The 9,204-nt window shown below is 34.4% G+C and overlaps 1 long non-coding RNA gene across 1 annotated transcript; it reads right to left on the reverse strand.

Annotated features, from left to right (window-relative positions):
• Positions 1 to 25: 25 nt before the first annotated feature.
• Positions 26 to 5,000, reverse strand: LOC128982597 (uncharacterized). Its single transcript, XR_008489690.1, has 3 exons — positions 4,845 to 5,000; positions 1,227 to 1,283; positions 26 to 128 (listed from the first exon to the last, which is right to left on the reverse strand). It is a non-coding gene; the product is annotated as an uncharacterized LOC128982597 (long non-coding RNA).
• Between the last annotated feature and the right edge of the window lie 4,204 nt (positions 5,001 to 9,204).

Raw genomic sequence — 9,204 nt, forward strand, 5'->3', positions numbered from 1 at the left:
GAATTCAAACAGATTTAAGCACTTACCTCCTCAAAATTGGTGGATTGAAATAAGTCATGGCAAATTTTATGAATGATGTCATCTTTCGTTCTGCTTAATCCATCGACATAAATGTGATCTACTCTTGCCTGAAAAAAAAAAAAACAAATTGTTTAGTTCCTACCAAATCTCAATGGGCACTCAGAAACTACATCCAGTGCAAAACTAATTTTTTAACAAAAAATATACATTTAAAATAACAACTAAAAAGAGCTCTTGCTATCATCAGAAACAAAGAAGAAAACTGTAACTGTAACTTCAAAAAATCAAAAGACGATATTTTTGTTTAGTTAAACATAACCAACATACTAGACACAAAATAAACAGTAACCAACTTAATTGATAGTTTTAACATTAGTTTTCTAAGACGCTTTTTAATTAGCAATGTTGAGCTAGATAGAGATTCTCTAAGAGTGAAACATACTAGCCTATCTTTCAAATCATTTATTGTAAGTTAAATAACATGTTTTTTTCCCTTTTTGGGAATATGGAATTGATATCTTAGTCCCAGCATCACATCCTGGATAACAAAATTATCTAATCTAGGTGTAAAGTGTGTTTTCCTGGAGAGTACTACTGCAGGATTGTGCATGTAGTTTTTGTTGTCTAGCGCCTGCATTTTTCGACAAGTTGGTAGAATGGTAGAATTAAATTATTTTTTGTATAAAGTTGAATTTATTGGATCCAATTAAAAAAAATTTAAAGTAGGCTAACTGAAATAAAATCACTTTAACTTTTAAAGTTGTAAACACAAAGTTACAGGTTAATACTTTAAACCAAATTGAAATTACACAATTCACTACTGCACGATCAAATATCACCAAAATAGTCGAGAAGCATTTCTATGTAGCAACCTAAAATGTTGTATTTTTATAAATCTGTGGTCTATGTACTGGTAGCGGGGTGTGGGCAGACTGACTCAGTCACTGCTGAACGGTAGCTAGAAAAACGCCTACGGTGCCTAACCTTCATGTGTTGAGTTGGGGACAAAATTTGGATGCCATGTTTATCGACCGAACTTGACATTAAGGAAAACTGGCCTTTAAGCTAGCCATCTTTCAACTTTCAATTGGAAACACTATCAGTGTTTCAGCAGACAACCTAAGCTACCGTACTTTGAACTTTTGAATCACAAAAAACAACGTAGCCTACCAAGAGATTAAATTAGATGTAAAAAATTGACTTACGTCTAACTTCTTGAAGTCAAATGCTTTTTCCTTCTCATTTTCTGTTCTGTTTGTGCCCTGAAAAAATACAAATTGTTTGTCAGCAAAGAACACTCAATTGACCTATTTAAGTCGGGGGACATATGATGTGCGCCTAACTGAAAGGCCATTGGGCAGGTACATTTTTGTGAGACCTTTATAGATATATATAGGCCTATTCTCCAGGGAATTTTATAACTTTTCCTTTTAAACACTGGTTATGTGAGGGAGACTATAAATTCCAATGATTCGAACTTGTATTAACATTTTTTAAACCAAAATTATGGTGGTGCAGCAATTTTCTATGATAATATTGTGTGATGAGACATCAGCCAAGTTTACTTTACCTTTTAATTCTGTCTCCAGTCCTTAATGTAGTCGAGGGTGACTAATTTCGGATCAGAAATGACCCATTTTCAAACCCATGTCATCAAATTAGTTGGTCTATAAATCCGACAGAATTCTTTGTTTAGATAGGCTACCTATAAATACACGTTGACACATAATTTATATCTTATAACAAAGACTTTTGTAGGATTTATGGACCATATTATTCATTCTGATAGCCCCTGGACTACGAATAATGACTTATATAGGCTTACCTCCGGCAGTAGTCCAAAATTGTGTCTTTTTCAACTAATGTTGTTCAAAGCTTACATGTTTCGTTGCACTGCAACATCGTCAGAGCTTTTTGTCAAAAACATCAAATGATTTATACATAAAACAAAACACGGAACACGAAACATTTAAACACGTAATAACACGATAGCGCTATCGACACGGCACGGCAGCGGTTGTAGGTAGACTCAAATTACCTACAACCGTGGGTCTACCTACAACCGCTGCCGTGCCGTGTCGATAGCGCTATCGTGTTATTACGTGTTTAAATGTTTCGTGTTCCGTGTTTTGTTTTATGTATAAATCATTTGATGTTTTTGACAAAAAGCTCTGACGATGTTGCAGTGCAACGAAACATGTAAGCTTTGAACAACATTAGTTGAAAAAGACACAATTTTGGACTACTGACGGAGGTAAGCCTATATAAGTCATTTATGGACCAACCAATTTGATGACATGGGTTTGAAAATGGATAATTTCTGACCCGAAACTAGTCACCCTTGACTACCGTACATTAAGGACTGGAGACGTAATAAAAAGGTACGTAATCTATCATATAATTCGTAGGCCTACATCAGTCCTGGTGGCAATAATGTTCAAAATAATTGATTAGGACCTTTTACCTGTTGTGTATCATAAACTACGCCTAAACAATGCATACACTAAACAATCAACTTAACTTAAGTGTACTTGTTAAATTCAAAGAAAATAGTAAAAATGGTTTAATTTTGCAGCATATTCTTATACTAGGCTATTTTAGAAGGTGGCCTAAATTAAATATCTCTGTTGTCATATAACAATTTCTGGTACTTTGCTGTTAAAGGGAACATTCATTATTATCGATGATTTTTTTCGATATATAGATTTTTTTCCTTTACGATACATTACAAATTGACAGCTGATATTTAGGCTAAAATATATAGTCTATTATATGGAAAGAAATAAATCTGTTCTAAGCTAACCTAACATAGCCAACCAAACTTGCTGTAGGCCTACCATTTAAAAATTCTGTTTGATAACAGAAAAGGCAAGTGGAGAATATTAAATGGAGTTTTTAAACGGTACAGCAAGTTTGGTTAGTTTTGTTAGGTTAGTTTAGAACAGTTTAACTTCAATATTTTGTTAAAATTTTTTTTGTCGATTCTGAACAATATTTATTTATCGTAGTTGTCAGCTGATATGTTTCAATTTGTTAATATCGATATACCGAGAAAAAAAATTGATAATAATAAGGGTTCCCTTTAACAAGAAAGTACCCAATTTCTAAGTTATTTTTCAAGGAATTTAAATCACAATAGCCTATATTATGAAGAAACTGTAGCCTAGGGTACTTTATATATTCTAAAAACATACTCTTTATATTTTTTATTATTCAAACGAAATATCATTATACTCATTAATTATTATCATTATTACATCATTAATGCATTTGAAAATAAAAATACTGTATCCATGCTTCTTTTTGACTTAACAAAAGCTTTTGATTGCATTCCGTTTGACATTTTGCTGAAAAAACTCAAATTTTATGGACTTAATAAAAACTCAATAGACATAATTGAATTATATCTGACCAATAGGAGGCAATTTGTTAGTGTGGAGGGTAAAAACTCAACATTGGCAGCAATTAAAGCAGGAGTTCCGCAGGGCTTGGTCCTGGGCCCTTTTCTTTTCATTGTCTCAGTCAATGATCTTCCATGTAACATCCCTATTGAGTCTGTTATATATGCAGACGACACCACAATTTTTACTTCTGATAATTTAAAGACCTAACAAAGCTTTCAGAAACACTTTCTAATGCAGAAAACAGTTTTTTAAACTGGTGTTCTGCAAATAAACTCATCTGTAACCAATCCAAAACCCAGAAAATAGAATTTTCACTCTCTTCAAACAAATCAGACCACTCAGTCAAACTTCTTGGCATTCACCTTGATAGTAAATTAAATTGGAAAATTCACATCACAAATTTAAGCAAAAACTATCGAGAGTTTCATGTCTATTCTGGAAACTCAAGTCTTTTGTAGACATTGAATATCTCAAACTAACTTAGCCTATTTTGGACTGTTTCAATCCCACATTCAATATGGAATCCAACTTTGGGGCCATTACCCCCATGTTCATGAGCTTCTACTAATACAAAAAGAAGTCATCCGCACTATGTCGGGGACTGGCCCTGCGGAGCACTGCAAGCCACTTTTTGTCAGACTAAACATTTGCACAATCATTAACTTATACATCTACAATGTACTTATATACACTAAAGCTAATCTCAATGAGTTTTCCGCCAGGCAGAATTACCATTTCCACCATAGGTACACGAAATAAGGAACAACTGGCCTACCACATCACAGGCTGGCCATCACAGGTAATTCTTTCAAACTTAATTGTGTGAAATTTTATAGCCTAATAAGCTGCCTGAGCCTCTTCAGGCAGACAGCCTTTCTCTTCCTCTTTTTAAGTCAAAAATTTATAACTGACTTGCAGCTAACCTATTCTAGTCAGTTAAGGACTTCATAAAATATAAAATTAAAGCGGAATCTTTCATATTATAAATTAAGAATTCTCAATCGTTATTCTCAATCTTTGTCACGGCACCTGTAGATAAGTTATGAACATGTTTAGTAATATAATAATATTTTATTTAATGTAATTTGACAATGCTTATTCCATGTACAACTTGGTCAATGGCAATCAACTTTCTTATTCTTATTCTTATCGAATAATCAATAGGCCTAGGCCTAGAGCCTATAAGTTATCGTTATTTTTCATTCGAATCATTCGAATGAGTGTAGGACGTTGACTAAAGTGCAGCCTAGTTATAACATGTCAAGTCTTAAATATATTCGGCATTAGGGCTTACTAGGTTTTAGTACAGAGATCTCAAAATATTTGGCTTAATATTATTAACCTAGAAACCACTTTGAGGTTATGTTTCCTTGTGCCTGAATATTAAGCTATCTCAGCCAAGCAATATAGATAACTTACTTTTCCATAAGCTCCCCCCATCTTAAAAAACTAAACGACACTAGATTATAATGCACTTTTGCCACTTCATAACAACATAATTTAAAAATTTTGATAATTGGCCAACGATGGAAAACTATGATGAAAAACTTGGCACTATCGACTCGACGACTCAGATTCGGATTTGATCATTTTTGATGACAGGGACAGATGACAATATTGTCAATGTCAAGAATAAGAAATGTAAATGTAACACATGCTCTGAGACATAGACCTGTAAGAACTAAATTATTAGCATAGGCATAGATTAAAGTATTAAAATATTATAATTAATCTACCATCTACATGCAGCATCTATAGACAATAGACAATATATATATATATATTCCTTTAAGCATACAGATAATGCAATAGGACAAGTAAAGAATTTTACATGGTCAAATACATATAGGTGAGACATAACTTAAAAACAAGATAAGAGCAGCAACAAAGATTTAGATAAAATGTTTACATCAGATAAACAGGTCATGATGTGAGGCGATCGTCCACGTATTCTGCAACAGAGTAGTAGGATTGGTCCTTTAGAAATAGAGTTACAGTTTTCTTAAATCTATTGAGTGGCAAATTTCTAATGGCTATTGGGAGTTTATTATAAAGAGCGAGTTGATGGTAAACATGACAATGCCGGGTTTTTGCAAGCCTTACATATGGAGTAACAAGGTTATGTCTAAATCTAGTGAGGTGATCATGATGAGCATTTTGAGGAGCGAAAGAGTTGATATTTTGTTTGACATATACTAAGGTGTTTAAAATATACACAGATAGCATGGTTAAGATTTTTAACTTCTGAAAACTAGTTTTACATGACTGACGATCTCTTAAGTTGTCAAGGAGTAAGAGTCCATAGTAGACAACTAGCAGTGTATCAGAGCTTACTGATTGCTTATAAGCCTTCTTATTAGGTACACAATTCTTGATAATTTTTTACACAGATTACGGACATGAGGTTTCCAAGTGAGGTGGTTGTCTAAAGTGAAACCCAGAAGTTTGACATCACTTTTTGCTTTACAGGTTGTCGGAATTTCTCTAAGAGAGAAATTAAATCTGTTTTTTGCTCATTTACTAAATTATTGGATGCAAACCAGTTTTTGTAAGAGGTTAAGGCATTTGACAGTAGTTGATTTGCTTGTTCAAAACAACCTGAGCATATCAAGGTTGTGTCATTAGCGTAGAGTACTGACAAAATAGGGACATTACAATACATATCGTTAACAAAAATCAGGTACAAGACATTAAATTAATTATTAAATAATTATACTGAGATCATGAAAGGTTGTATATTTCTATTTTAACAAAAACTCAATCAAAATATCAAACAATAACACAAAACATATGTTGAACAATTACCATATGTTATTAACATATTAACTACTACTGTCATCCCTCCTTCACAAGTCAAAATTATTTGGTTTTCTTCTAACCCTTTCCCCTCGTCTTACAACAGGAGCTGAGTCATTGTTTTGTAATTCTGACCTGGACGATTGACCTTCATTCACATCATGGGAGATTCTGAATGACTTGTCCCTTCTTAGGAACCATGAGTTTCTTAGGTATTCTCGTCCATCACCAGTCTGTATTTTGTACGATCGAGGTTCAGGGCCCACTTGAACAATCTTTGCTCTCAGCCAACACTTTGGTTTGAATCTGAAAAGCACTGGTTCATCGAGTTGAAACTGTTATATAACTTCAATGTGCCAGCTGCAAGGATTATCCGTGACAAATACTTTAAGCTTATAGATATAAAGCTTAATAGTACAACATTTTGTGGCAAAAGTTTAAATAGGAATTTTTTGACATCATAATCATAAAATTTTAGTGTGGCCTTGCTCGAGGCCTAAACAGATTAACAGAATCATATTATACTGTGTAGCATCAAAAATATTTAAAGTATTAATTGTGACCATTGCACCTGTTGGCTACTCTTTCAGCACTTGAAAACACTCTTTATCAACAAGCAATGTTAGCTCAGAGTTTAATTAGTACAGAGTTCGATTGAGCAGACGACAGGTGTGGATTACTTAACCTACTATGATTCAAGTCAACAATAGTGTCCATATGTTTATTTAAAGCAATATTATTATTTAACACTTCTTTTACTAGTCCAATTAAGTTTCCAAACATAGTTTGTACGTCAATACTGTTGTTAGCATCCTTTTTATTGGTTACTAACCTGTCAATTTTCCCAGCACATGTTGAGCAGAACCATTTTACATCTTCGTGTGATTCGTTTATAAGTTCGTATTTACGGTCGGTTCTATGTACCTAATAACAGATTGTGGATATTTATAGGCATGCACTGTGGATGCGATACTCTCTGGTGTGGATTAACGTCCGCACGAGTGAGTACTACGACTATCTGCAGTACTATCCTGATAATTAGACCAATTCGTATATACCAAGGCAAAAATGTGGTTCGGATTTCACTATAAACTGTAGGTCCCTTAGTTGCCATTAGCTGTATGGGCTATTAATTAACCGCTGTGTCTAAAATGGTCTAAGGAATATGTCGGCCTTAGTCACTAACAAGACTACAAGATCACGCCGCTCATTCTTCACTCATCTCCATTCATACTTGGCTTAAAATACCTACTTTGTATGGTCACCAATCGCCATTTCATCAAAAAGTATTAAAGTAGAGTATTAAAGTATTAACGATCATCAACAGCGTATGTTCGATAACAATACGGATTGATTACATACAGATATATAACAAAATTCGGGTCGCAATTAAGGAATTACGATTACTTTAAATTACTGTTAGGAGTAATATTAAGTGAATTCTATAAATTACTATAAGTGAGGTTGGATTTAGAATATACTTTTGTACAGACTGTAGTCCTGTGGTCCTGTGGTACTATGATCAATTGTTTGGGAGGTATGGAACACCACAACCTCCAAAGCAAAGGGGGGTAATTTTAATATTTTTAAATTTATTTCTCAGGTTATTTTAGTTCAAGCTTAACCACAATCCACAAAAGTGAATATATGCGACCCCTGAGTCATAACGCATTATTCTCAACAATGACTGCATGGGTTATAACAATGTTAAACAGCATTTAGTAATTCAAACCAAATTGTCCCCTGCTGTAATGGCGAACTTGTGTTTTGATAAAAGTAGCCCACATCACTAGCCAAATATAGGCGAGCTAAGACGAGCGCGATAATGTACTCGGTGTGCTTGGGATAGTATATTCGGCTCGCTTGGTTCGTGCTAGGCAACTTGTCTGTGCTCCAATTTTTGCCATTTTTTGGATGAGCGAGGGGAGAATTCAAAGGAGACGAACAAAGGTGAGCATATGCCTGTGCCGAGCTCAAGGACACTGGAACTGAAGTCAGGACATTAAAAAAGCTGCGACAACTTCTCCATGTAATGTAAACAATTGAAGCCAATAAAATAGATGGAGTTAGGACCATCTCACCAGAAGGTACTAGTTTATTTGGTTAAATCTATATATATTTAATTCCATAAGAAAATCGGTCCTCACCAAATATCTTGAGCTAGCAAAAAGGTAGCATGGCTGTTGAGGTTTCATTTGAAAGCTTAAGGTCCAAGGGCAGTGGGAAAAGTAAAAGAAGTGTTAGAAGTGTCTAAAATAGAAGTGGCCTGCTCTGCCCCACAGGCCGTCAAAGAACCAGTCATTTTTTTATAATAGAAGTACTGCTACAGACAGTGTTTCTATAAGCTGTTTTAAATAGGTACACCAGCTGATGTAAACATTTGCGTATTTTGTTTATTGATTTTAGTGACCTGTTTTTAGGCTAGAATGTAATGTAGTGTTGAAATGTATCGTGTTAGAGGAAGACCACGACTACGAAGGAGAGTACATATTTTAGGAATGGTGCACAGCATATAGGGATGAATGGCCAACGGAGGTGAAGGGCAGCAAATGCTGCAAATGGGCCCCTACTAGTATTAATTACAATCAGTATCATAGCAAACAGCTGATTGATTTATTACTTGACACAGAATATTGTCATTAGTTGTTAGATCATCTCAAACAGATTACACCACGTTTTTTAGCCTCAATTTTTTTACATTACATGGGAAGTCTGAGACCACCCTTATACATCGCACTGCGGTGGTTGTTAGGTTAGGTTGTAATAAATATGTTTGTAGGGCTATACATGCCATAACGAAACGAGGAAAGTCCTACAAACATATCTATGATAACCAACAAGCACATAATATCAATATTTATATTATATATACGTATAATATATTATATTATGTGCTCGTTGATGATAACCCAACCTATTTTTATAACATAACCACCGTAGCGCGCAGTATACCTACTTGACGGATTAGGTACATGTGGCAGCT

Source organism: Macrosteles quadrilineatus, unplaced genomic scaffold (assembly GCF_028750875.1).
Source record: "Macrosteles quadrilineatus isolate MER2022 unplaced genomic scaffold, UCM_ALF_1.0 Scaffold_707__1_contigs__length_35737, whole genome shotgun sequence".
Lineage (NCBI taxonomy): Eukaryota > Metazoa > Arthropoda > Insecta > Hemiptera > Cicadellidae > Macrosteles > Macrosteles quadrilineatus.